General features: G+C 35.1%; 1 protein-coding gene and 1 pseudogene across 2 annotated transcripts in view; both read left to right on the forward strand.

Moving 5' to 3' along the window:
- Positions 1-12084, forward strand: part of GPC5 (glypican 5) — a 1186964-nt gene that overhangs the window by 233209 nt on the left and 941671 nt on the right. The window lies entirely within an intron of this gene.
- On the forward strand, positions 2133-2251 carry LOC111736666 (annotated as a pseudogene).

A 12084-nucleotide genomic window follows, 5' to 3' on the forward strand; every position in this document is an offset into this window, starting at 1 on the left:
ATTGCTGGATGGATTTAAAATGATGTAGCCACTTTGCAAAACAATTTGACAGTTCCTCATAGTTAAATATAGACTATTATATGACCCAGAAATTCCAGGCCAACGTATATACCCAAGAGAATTTAATACAAAAACAAAAACCATATATATTCATGGCAAGTTTATTCATAATAGCCAAAAAAGTGGAAATGTTCGAAGTGTTTGTCAACTGATTGATAAATAAAATCGTTTTTAGTCATACAATGGAATACTATTTGGCAATAAAATAGAAATGAATTACTGATGCAAGCTACAATACGATTGGGCCTTTCAAACATTATGCTATGTGGAAAAAGTCACAAAAGACAACATATTATATGATTCTGTTCTTACAAAATGTCCAGAATAACAAATCCATTGAGACAGAAAGTACATTAGTGGTTACCAGGGATTGGGTGGCAGAGTGTATGGGGGAATTGCTGCTAATACATACAGGATCACTTTTGTGAGAGACACTGATAAAAATATTATGAAATTATGTAGTGTTGATGGTTGTACATTTCTGTCAACAGAGTACAGTTCACTGAACTGCACATTTCGAAAGGGTGAATTTGATGGTGCATGGATAATACAACAATAAAACTTATAAAAAGTTATATAGTTCTTAAAAATTGACTTATGCAAATGGAAATTCACCATTTTCCAGTGAATACTTTCCATTTATCACGTTGTTCTCTTTGTCATATGTCTTTTGGGACTTTGGGAACTCAGAGGGACAATGTGTCTTTTCATTGTCATCAAAATGATACACTAAAAATGTTTTTAGGGATATTTTATCATCAATGCTGCAAGATCCTTCAGAAAAAATATTTCCTTCCATATATTAAAGGTATTTTCTTCACAGATAGTAAATGTTCAGACCTTTAAAAACTGTGGTTTTCAAGAAATTTTGGGGTCAGATAAAAATGAACAGGAAGATAATCTCATTTGTTTATCCAAACATTCAGCAAATGTATATTGAGTGCTTTCAGTGGACCAGGCACTGCCAGACATTGGGTATAACCAAATGTACATGCAGCTGTCCTGTTGGAATTTACAGTAGATGAACTCTCTTTTCTAACTACTTCAACATCTTTAGCCTATTCACACAGAAGTCAGAATAATTTTTCCAAATTATAAAATAGATTATGCTTAAAATTCTTCAAGGGCTACCTGTTTACCTTTAAATAAAATCTAAAAGCCTTTATTAACCTTTAGAGCTTTGCACATCTGGCCTTTACTATTCACACCACTCTTAATAATTTTTGCTCTAGCCTTGCTGGAGTTCTATTGATTCCTTTAGCATACAGTCCTTTCTCTTGACTCTTATTGGTTACATTTTTCTGGAAGCAGGCTGGCTCTTTCCAAACTATGCTCCCAAAACCTTTATCTAGTGAATTCTAATGCTGCTCTTCATTTTGGTTTTATCTTAGATACTACTAACTCAGGGAAGTGTTTCCTGTCCTCTGTAGAAAAGGTTAGCTAACTTTGTCATATATACTAGTAACACCATACCTTTTCCTTTACAGCATTTTACATACTTGCAGCTTTTTAATTATTTGTTTATATGTTATATTGAATTGTATGTGCCAGAGAGCAGAGACTGTTGTGTTTAACATGGTATCTCTAGACGCTTAAGTCTTGATGGATGTGAGTTCACTGATGAATCAACAGTAAATCTGGCCTTTCTCCTGCATTGCTGGAACTATTGGAATTGTCTCCAAACTGATTTCTCTGCTCCACTTTTGCCTTATTTGTGTCTATAGAAAAAAAGCCAATTTCCTTGGCATGGTGTTGAAGGTCCTCTGTGTCATGATGCTCTTAGATCTCACTTATCAATCTCATTCCCCTTCAATGGACTCACCCTCTCTTGCATTCATGTTCCATATTAAAGTATATCACCCCTGTTCCCCTTCATCCCCTTGGAACTTGAATATTCTTCTACTATGTGTACTGCACCAACAAAACTGGAAGCTTATCCAGAGAATTTACTGGATTTTTTTCATATCTTTACACCCCCAGTGTAAAGATATTCAAGTGTCTGGCAACATTTATTGAACTGAAGTGACCTCCAAACTCCCAAGTAGAAACTTCTTGATTAATGCACTGAATTAATCTACGGCCATGCCACCCTGAGCAAGCCCGATGCCATCTGATCTCAGAAGCTAAGCAGGGTCAGTTCTGGTTAGTACTTGGATGGGAGACCACCTAGGAAGACCAGATGCTATAGGCGTAAAAAATAAAAAATAAGGGATTGTAAACTGACAAGGTCCTTGCAATCTGTGAGGTCGATCACGGATTGCCTCGCCTTAAAAAAAAAAAAAAAAAAAGAGGAATGCACTGAATTAGATTTAATTTCAGACATTTATAATTTTTCATCAAACCTTAAATTACATTTCATTATCACTCATGAGAGCACAGCAAGACAATTGTGATAATCTGTGATTCTTTTAATGAATGCACAAAATGCTCCCATTCAAACTTTTATTCAGATAAATATTCTGGCCTTATTATTATTATATCTACACTTATCTTAGGCCCAGTCAAAAATCTCACTTATCAAATGAAGTTATTAGAAATAAAGGCAAAGTGAACATGCTAAACATGAAGAAAAAAATTTGGTAGAAGTGCATATAATTTACATAGTTTTGGGAGTAGTCCCGTATCATGCCTTCTACTTTCTAGTTTTCAGTCCAGGAAAGCAAACATCAGGCATTTGGGATTCTCCATTTCACTTACTAGTTTGGTACTAGGGCCACCAGGACTGATGCAGAGTGTCAATCTAGATGCCCTGTAGATTCTACAGACCTGTTTCTGGTTCACAGAATCATGGTTCATCTAATGATGTTTTAAACACTGCTTTCTGCAGTTCACTAGTGTTCTTTTGGGTGTTAGTAGTAGACATTCTGTGACAAAATGTTGCATAATCTTAAGTTTGGGGAAAAACAACACATAATATCTGTCTCACAGAGAGTATTGCAGGTTATCCCCATGAATGTCAAAGGCTTTGATAAATCTCGGTGCTTTAAAATATTCATTAACTATATTAAGTAGAATATTTTCCAATATCTATTCAACCAAGATCTCATTTTTGCCTGGACATATTATGGATTTTGTGCTAAAAACACTTTGGAAAATGCTGCTCATAGATATATTTCGTGATTTATTTGGAGCTTTGTCTACAAGTAAATTACTTTTGGGGGAAGTTGTAGGCAGTATAGCCTGATATCTGGCTAGGTCACTCCAAGTTTAGGGTTAGACTGTTGGCAGCTGTGACCTTCAGATAGATCCCCTCACATAACTAAAGGGTTAGTCAATGTAAAATTCACCATGGGCTCTGGGAATACAACCCAGAAACCAAATTCCTGTGGAAATTTCATGTGAATTTGATCGAATTGTGTTTTTCCCAGGTGTAGCAATGTGAAACAGAAGACTTAACATTCTCACTACCATCTAAAAGTGGTCTATGTCCATGGAGAGGAGAGCAGACATATTTGAAACAAGTATCTTTGCCTGTTGGTTATTATTCTGGCTTTACACTAACCATTATTATTCAATTCCTTATCTATATAAATTGAAAGTTATAATATTCATAAGGACCATTAGTATGAATTCTCTAGTTCAGAACATACACTAAAAGCAATGTAAAACTCCCAGTTTAAAAATATAAATTATTTGGAGAGGAGGAAACCAAAATGGCGTAGATGATAGAGGCTCTGTTCATCCCTCTGACGACCAAATCAAAGCTGCAATGGAAACAAAGAGCAAACAGCAATGAAAAATCGCCTGAGATTTAGATGAGCAAGCCATACAACTAGGAAGAAATCCAAGAAATCACCCTGTAATGGCAGAAGGTAGGACAAGGCAAGAACGTGAGGCTGCCTGGTCTTGAGCAACTGAGTGAGACAGAGGTAGTGGCAGCAGCAGCAGTTGAAGCCTCTTAAAGGGGCCACGTCCATCAGTGGATTTTCTGTGACAGACCTGCTTGCTCTGAGCACCAGTGCCAATTTGGCTGCATGCAGTGGGCACCAGGGACTTACAGGGAAACGTTGTCAAAGTGAGGGCCAAAACAAGACCCGCTTGGTACAGAAGTGCCGGCGGTATTGCTTGTTCCCTGTTGTGCCCTACCCTCTCCCAGTGTGCATACACAGGGCTGCCATAGCCGTGCTGTCATCAAACTGGATAAAGAGGTCTTTCGGCCCAGAGGATTCCCTGAAACCCCGCCTCCCCCAACTCATAGCCCCTCCCAAGCCACATCCAGGTTTATCCTCAGTGAGTCAGGTGCTCCTTGCTGAACAGCACCTAGACTCACACTGGAGGTAGCTGGCCTCGGCTCCTGATGTGGTCTTTTGAGGCAACTATAAGCACAGCATCTGTGGATTGCTTGTTGAATTTTAACAGGTGGCCCCAGAGGGGTATAGGCTTGGGCTAAGTTTGGCCTGCAGCTGAACCCTCTCAGGACTGTGCCACTGGACACCTACTTCACAAACCCACACTAATAAGACTGGGAGACTTAGGAGCTGTTCTTAGTTCATAGAAACAGACGCTGAAACACAGCCCAAATGGGAAGACAAAGCAGCAGAAACCATATGAGAGAACAGAACAGAGATCCAGATATAATGGAGTCAAGTAATCTAACAGATGCAGAGTTCAAAACATTGATTATAAAGATGCTCAATGAACTTTTGGTTAAATTCAGTGAGAACTTCAACAAAGAGATAAAAAACATAAAAATGGAAATGGAAATTTTAAAAGGGAGCTGGTCTGAAATGAACACATTATCTGAGATGAAAAGTATATTAAATGGAATAAACAAAGGAATAAAGAGAGTGAATTAAAACAAAGGATCAAATGCCCTATCTAGAGGATGGGAAATCCAAGGACACTCCAACAGAATGGCAAGAGATAAGATGCTAAGACTAAAAAAAATAATTTAAGGAGCATATGGGATACTATTAAGGGTTCAAATATCTGTCTGATCAGCGTAACTGAAAAAAATCAAGATGTTGAACAGCTGTTTGAAGAAATAATGATAGAAAACTTCCCAAACCTGGTGAAGGAAATGGACATAAAAACCCAGGAAGCTCAGAGAATTACAAAAATCAGGGATCCGAAAAGGCTCACACTAAGACACATCATAATTAAAATGCCAAAGGTTAAATACAAAGAAAAAATATTAAAAGCAGCAAGAGAAAAGCAGATAGTTACTTATAAGGGAACACTCATGAGACTGGCAGCTGATTTCTTAAAAGAAACTATGCAGGACAGAAGGGCTAGGATGAAAACCCAGGATCTACAACTGAGAATAATTTATCCAGCAAAGCTATCAGTTAGAGTTGAAGGACAGATAAAGAGCTTCCCAGACAAAATAAGCTAAAGGAATTTATCACCACCAAGCCAGTATTATGGGAAATGTTGGAGGGACTTCTTTAAAAAGAAAAAAAAAAGTATCAAAAACAGTAATAAAGAATGATAGCTACATTCCTGTCAATAAGTACATCAAATGGAAAAGAATGAAGTGCTCCAACTAAAAGAGTGGATGAATGGAAAGTAAAACAAGACCCCTACATGTTGCCTATAAGAGACTCACTTCAAATTAATAGACACACACAAACTAAATGGAAGGGAATGGAAAAAGATATTGCTTTGATGGACCTAGAAGGTATTTAAGTCAGACAGAGAAAGATAAACACTATATGATTTCACTTATGTGCGTAATCTAAAGAATAAAAAGAACAAACTAATTAAAAACAGACTCACAAATATAGTGGACAATTTGATGATGGACAGAGGAGAGGGGGGTTTGGGAGGCTGGAGGAATGGGATGAAGGGGTAAAGAAGTACACATTAGTAGCTGATGGATGGTCACGGAGATGGGGAGCATGGCATAGGGGATGCAGTTAACATGAATATGTTGGCTAGGTGGAAGGTCAGGGGAGGAGGGAGGAATTCAGGGGATCATTTTACGAACTATATAGATGTCTAACCAATGCCCTATATACTTGAAACTAATTAAAATAAATTTAAAAAAATGTATAAATTATTTGGACAGATTGATGTTTCTTTACTAACTTGGATGAAGATAAGAACTCTTCATAAATATTAAAAATTTATAATAATAATTAGAATGTGATATTTTCATTCGTTATCAATCAACAATATAACCTATGTAATTAAAATGCACATCATAATCAGTATCCTTGATAGAGAGTTCTTATTTCCACACAGGAATATACTGCTATATCCCTGCCCAGAAGGTAACACGTAGAATCCTTCCACCCCACTGTCTGGCCTCCTCTGATTTTGCCGGTGGCTTTTTCTCACATTGACCATCAGCAGACTAGCCTTAAGAACAAAGGGATATCAGGTGTGCCCTAATGTTTCACACAGAACAAGTCTTATTCTGCTCAGAGACAGCAAAGGACACCTAATTTCAACTGTACTAATCCACCATCTGAAGTATGAAGATTGTTGAAAAAAGAAGACCAAATTAAAATTAAGAGATGGATAAATGCAAATAAAAATAAAATGCATGCATTCATTTTAGTTTACAATCATGAGGAATTTTTAAAATAAAACAATAAAAAGTAGTTATTCATGAAAAATTTGAAATAAGTGTAAAAAGCACAGTCCCTTTTTAAAATACTTTTTCTAATTACTGTATAGTCAAATGTGGCCAAGTGATGATAGTAACTGTTTCTTCTTTTCAGTTTTCCCCCTTTTCAGCAATTTTCACAGTTTTCAGTAAAAAAAGGTATGTAGTTAACAGTAATGTTTTTTCTCTTCTTTTATTTTACGTTCATATTCTCATCTCTGAGCATTTTAGGTTTCTGTAACAAAAAGTGGTTTATTCCTAGAGTCATTTGGGGACCCTTGTCACATCAGCCTGTTAGAAATTGATTTCTCAGATTAAATTACCACCTTATTTGTATATATCCAAGACAACCTCTGAGCACTGGTCAGATACATGTAGTTTTCTTCTTGATACACTTTCTCTAGAACTGAACTCACCATCCTGTCTCCCAAACCTGATTACTTTTTGGTATGTCCTCTGGCTCAGTACATCCACTTAGAATCCTAGGAATTATTCTTAACTCTTTCTTTCCCTCTCACCAGATTTTCAGTCCTGATTCCTATTGGTTTCACATCTTAAATATGTCTCAAATATGTCTGTATCTCTTCTTTATATCACCAGGCATTATACTCTATTGTATAGTAGTATTTGCAGCAACATTCTAACCACAACACTGGAAACAAATAAATATTCAACAATGCAGAGTGTTGAATAAACTGTAATATAACCAAACAATGGGAGATTATCTAAGTATAATAGATAATGAATTTAAACTGTTTAAATTAATGTGGAATGATTTTTTTATGTGATATTATGGGATCAAGAAAGTGAAATGAATAGAAGTACACATAGTATAGTCTTATTTTTATAAAGCATTTGATTTTTACATAGACTACCTTTATGTTTATAAATACATATGTATATGCAAATATGTGTGACTATGTCTAGGTGAAAAGTACATGGACACATGAACATGGAGAAAAATAGAAAAGGATGCATAATGGTTTGCTGTGCTTGATTAGGAAATGATGAGAATGGTTGTAATAGGGAGAGTGGGAGTTAGAGAAGCCAGAGAATAGGAAAAAATAATGGCATTTAAAAAACATGAACTCAGCATTATGATATGATCCCATTCATGACAAATTATGAGTGTATCTCTATGTACACATACATAAATGAGAAAACATAAAACTTACATTTCCATGTAGCTATTGAAATAAGTAACATTTCAGTGCCAAAAGAAAGTTTTGCAGAGCTGTAAGCAATATATTCTAATTTAGAAAAACTGAACCCAAAAAAATGTATTTACATGTGTACCTCTGCTTGTACATGTTTGTAAAATTGAGAAGAATGTTATTATAGAAGATTGGGTCTCATCAATTTGCTTTCTTTTCTCTGGAGGTGCCCACTGTACAGAATTGGTTATGTATCCTTCCAGTCCTTTAAAATTCATTTATATTCACAAATGAATGTAACAATAGAAATATGTGGTATTTTTATTTGAATATCATAAATGATAGTTTTATTTTTCAGATTTTTTTTTCTCATAATATGTCTTGATATTTTCTTTTTAACTATTACATACTATCCTAAATTATAATATACAATGATGGGCATTAAAGAATGATGGACGCTAATTTCTAATTTTTCATTATTAAAAATAATTTATCCAGAATCCTTCTACATGCCTCCTCGTTCTTAAGTATAGATCTTTCTTGAAGTGAGATAAAATTTAGAATTACGGGCTGGTAGAGAGTGTAAGAGGTCAACTCCTTCCCCCTAGTTTTTGATACTGTCAGTCTTTGAATGTTTTCTAGTTGGCTGGATGAAAATTGTATTTTTAACTTCACAGATAAGTACTGAGGTTGATCAGCTTTCATGGTTTTGTTTTTTTTTTTTTTTACGTGTGACTTAAGTATTCATATTCTTTGTTCATTTACTTTTTGTTGTTGTTGTTGGGTCATTTGTCTTTTTCTACAGATCTGAATAATAACATTTGTCTATTAAATATGTTGAAATTTCTTTCCTAGTCAGCAGTATCTCTTTGAAGTACCTTTCTAACAATTTTCTGACAATGCAATTTTTTGACACATGAATATTACATAGAATGTTCATTATAGGTCAGTAGAGAGGAAAATTAAGAAAGGTGGAAAAACCTATAACTCTTTAATGTGGTAAACACAATGTTATATTTTGAGTACTCTATGGAATGGGGTATTAAGACTGTCCCTGGAATTGTCATTTGATTATTTCTAACAAATGAGGTAGTTGAGAAGAAACATAATAATTCATTTACATACATGTTTATTAACTCCATTCTGGGTGAGGTGGGGGGAAGGCATAGATAGTTGTTAGGAACAGCTGCAAACACAACCAAGTAAAATACTTCTCTTTGCTCTACAACTGCTGCAGGACAAACTAAACCAAATGCCTGTAAGATTGGTAAATAGTCTCAAGTTGAGAGATCAAGGATGATAATTTCATCAGTGATATTTTAACTGAACCTTGAAAGATGGTAACATTTAGGCAAGCAAAAAAGTACAAAAACTGAAAAGCACAGGGTAATTCTGGGGACTACAGGTAATACAATTTAGCTAAAGCTTGTAGTGTTTAAAGCAGAGTGCTGGGAAATTTTGAGGTAAATTCACATGAAATACTTTGGTTTGTATTCATTAGAAAATGGGAGGAACCACGAAGGCTTTAGATCAGAAAAGCAGTATGGTGGGAACTGTGCTTTAGAAAGGTTGATTTGGGAGTATGGGAGGGAAGATTAGAGCTAGGATTGTGTGGGAAAGAAAATCAGTAAGGAAGTACTTGCATCTTTCCAGGGAAGAGCTAATGAAAACTCACTCTAGGACAATAGGGATTACAGTGCAGGGGAGAAGTCAAAACATGGGAAGTGATGAAAACAGATCAGCTTCTGCTTGAACATTTTAAACATATAGCTGGTGCCATTTCTGAAGCATCTTCAGATATTATCAGCTTTGAAAAAGTGGGGGAAATATGGTTATATTCATTAATTCTTTTTTTATTTTTATCTAATTATTATATTGAAAAAGATTTACTTTTACAATGTAGGATTTCTTACTTCCTTTGGTAATTGAAATGGTCAAGTTTCTATTTTATGTCTCTAGGGATATTACTTAGCCTTTCAATCTCCCCTATTCTTAAACTTGATTTCGAGTTGCTTGTCTTTCCTTTCCTGTGGTTTCTTGCCACCTCACTACTGAGGTTGTCCTGACTGGCTGGCCTTCTTCTCTGTGGCTGAGCCCAGTCGTTTGTAGAATATCAGATTGTCTAACTCAAGGAGTTTAAAATGTCACAAAACTCAATAAGCACGTATGGAAAAACATACTTTTTTCCTCCAGAGACCATATTGAAAAAACAATTGAATCAAGCTTGCTTAGTATAATGAAGTTAATATCTACTGTTCAGAATTCTATTCCATTCCCATCCTATCAACCTCAGGGTAGGATTCCTTTCTTTCTACCAATGATTCAAGGTTTGTCTAAAAGCTTGCCTGTTGCCTGTGGTTCCAGTGATTTTCTCCAGGCTCCTGTACAGCTTATTGCTTTATAACATTCTTTTGACACATAGCTTATACCTTACTGAGACATTGCTTATATTGTATTGAAGTTAACTTTATGTATTTATCAATTTGTTTTATCATTGGAAATCCACCCTCTCTAACTAGATTATACATTCCTTAAAGACAAGAAATCAGCGACTTGGCAAATGTGTTCTAGGTCTAGATAAAAATGTCCTTTACATATTTCAAAGAGAAACAAAATCTTTACATTTAGAGATTTTTATAAAAGTCCACAGCTTCACTATTAATTAAATATGTCAATTTTTTCAAAGTTAAAAATCAAAAGAGCTTATAAGTTATTTGCTTGAAGTTAGAATGTACATTTTCTCCCTAAACCTGCAGTTGCCACTTGCTCTAATGGGTAAGCATCCTGATGACCTCCGCTAGTGGCGAGGCTGGCCTGCTCAGATGCTCCAAGCTGCCATAACCTCCCAACTCCTGTGTCCTTAAATATGGGAGGGAGGAAAAGAAGAGGAGAAGGAAGGAAGTAAGGAGGAAGGAAAGGAAGGGAGGGAGGGAGGAAGGGCAGAAAGAGGAAAAAGGGAAATAATTGACTACTTTGGTCAATTTTCACTCTCTCTTTGTTCCTGGCTACAAGACAAGTCATGATGTCATGATAAATTGCTCCACAATTCTGAATTGCTTTTCCTTTTCTCGTTTGGTCACATTGGCACCTCAGTGTCAATCTAGTAGTTCTACATTAAAAAACTGGATTTTTATGAAGATTTTATGTTTATAAACATTTTTCACTTAGGCGTACAAGTTGGATTTTTTTTTTTAAAGAGTCTTGAACTAAATGATTTTAAATGGACACACATAAAAGTTTAATTAATGACTATGAATAAGATTGAAATGCAGAAGCTCCCTCTGGTGGTTTAATTTACAAGTGTACAAAAATAGCAGTGCAGAATTAAGACCTTGCTCACAGTGGGCCAAATAAAAGATTGTAGAAATATTGTTCTGCTTTCCCAGTCTGGCCCTTTCTCCCTCACCTCTTCCTTCTTCTCTTTTAATGTTAAATATAAAATGAGTTAGGGTGGCGACCTTAATGATGATAGCTACAAATCTATATGGAGAAGCAACTTATGGAAAATTAAAAGGAAAGATGAAGAGAGACCAACTTCCCAAGGCCAGACATTCTGTGGCTCCAAGTAAACACTTTTTGAAAAGGGCTTTATTTACTCTTTCCTAACTACAGAGTAAGCAAATCTCTAGCCCTTGCAAAGTGGAGACATTATTTTGTTTTCTCCCTTATTGAACTTTAACACTGGTTTATTTGTTTTTTTTTCCCCCAGGAACTGGGCACTGTGTACAAATTTAGAATTCTCCTTATGAATAACTTATATTTAAAAGCAGTGCTTCATAGAGCCTTAATAATTTATAACTTACTATAAATATTTCTTGTAACACAAGAATGTTTTAATGTTTTAGAGTGTTGTTATGGTATACTTCATATTTTTTTAAACCTGACTTATGGAAGTATACCTGAACTTCTAAGTAGCATGTATATATCTGGATGGTAAATATTCCATAGTTTCAGGGTGTGATATTCTGAAATCATTTATTTTATCGCTTGCATTAACACCAACTTGACAAATATATTCTAATAATATAATATCACTATGCCAAAGTTCTAATCATCAGAAGTTGATTTTTCTTATCAAAAGAAACTTTGGATGGGAAATCATCTGGAATGTTAATGGAAATTTTCAGGATAATAGAATATATTTTATAATGGCTCCTTTCATTTCAGTTTTGCTAGATTTCATCTTCGATCATATAATTTTATTATTACTTTTATTTAATTAACGTCATTTAATTATTGTTTGTTTAGTTCATTTGTTTAAAAGTTTATATTGAAAAATATACTAGGATCATATTTTGAGTGGAATCTACCTGATTC

Source organism: Pteropus vampyrus, unplaced genomic scaffold (genome assembly GCF_000151845.1).
Source record: "Pteropus vampyrus isolate Shadow unplaced genomic scaffold, Pvam_2.0 Scaffold21, whole genome shotgun sequence".
NCBI classification, from domain to species: Eukaryota; Metazoa; Chordata; class Mammalia; order Chiroptera; family Pteropodidae; genus Pteropus; species Pteropus vampyrus.